The sequence below is a fragment of the Lucilia cuprina genome, chromosome 4 (assembly GCF_022045245.1).
Source record: "Lucilia cuprina isolate Lc7/37 chromosome 4, ASM2204524v1, whole genome shotgun sequence".
Lineage (NCBI taxonomy): Eukaryota > Metazoa > Arthropoda > Insecta > Diptera > Calliphoridae > Lucilia > Lucilia cuprina.
In genome coordinates this window covers 60,570,606-60,571,584 of record NC_060952.1, presented here as the reverse complement: position 1 = coordinate 60,571,584, position 979 = coordinate 60,570,606, and the positions used below count along the sequence as shown (strand labels likewise).

General features: G+C 22.7%; 2 protein-coding genes across 3 annotated transcripts in view; both read left to right on the top strand.

The window, feature by feature from the left end:
* The window catches only part of LOC111689226 (synaptosomal-associated protein 25), a 648,407-nt gene that overhangs the window by 468,066 nt on the left and 179,362 nt on the right, over positions 1-979 (top strand). The gene's annotated exons all lie outside the window — the stretch shown is intronic.
* LOC111680578 (60S ribosomal protein L10) overlaps positions 1-979 on the top strand; it is a 17,448-nt gene that overhangs the window by 10,372 nt on the left and 6,097 nt on the right. The window lies entirely within an intron of this gene.

Below are 979 nucleotides of genomic sequence, written 5' to 3'. Positions count from 1 at the left end.
GTTGTTTTTTTGTTTTAAATAGTCTTTTTCTATTTTTTTAAACTTATAAACATTAAATTTCAATTTTTTGTAGAGCTTTTATAGTTTTTGATCTTCTTTTCTCTCTTTTCTTTAGAAAATTATTTTATTTTAACAAAAAATGCAAATCATATTTTTTTGCTGTGTATTTTTTTGTATGTTTGGATTCCAAACATACAAAATAATACAAATAGTGGACTTCGAATTTTCGACTTTTTTCGACAAAAAGTCGATTGTTAGATTATTAGAAAGTCTATTTTTAGAACTTTGCTTATCGATTTTATTAGACTTCACAAAAACTGTAGATAAGTCAAAAATGCCAGTTTCATTTTTGCAAAATCTTTATTTTTTACATTTTTCCTACTTTCTCAAAGAATTTATCAAGAAAGTCAACTAAATAGAGAAATTTACAAAATATTTCAATTTACTATACTATTCATCAAAGCTTTCATAACAACTTTATCAGATTTCACAAAAACTCTAGTATAGGTCGAAAAATTAAGCAAATCATTGAAGAATTTGTCAAATATACCAGCTGCATTTTTGTGAAATCTTTATTTTTTTACATTTTTCCTAATTTCTCAAAGGCTTTATCAAGAAAGTCAACTAAATAGTGAAATTCAGTTATATTTAGATTTACTAAACGGTTGAATTTTTAGAAATTACAAAATTTTTAAAATTCAAAGTTTTCATAAAAACTCAAGAAAAATGCAATTCGTTGAGAACTTTATTAAATTTCACAAAAACTGTAGATAAGTCAAAATTTTTGCGAAATCATTATTTTTCGATATTTTTCCTACATTCTAAAAGAAATTATCAAGAAAGTCAAATAAATAGTGAAATTTACAAAATCTCCAAACTTACTATAATAAACAGTTGAATTTCTAGAAATTATACAATTTTTAAAATTCAACGGATTCATACAAACTCTAGAAATAACTTTTAATTCGTTGAGAAAATT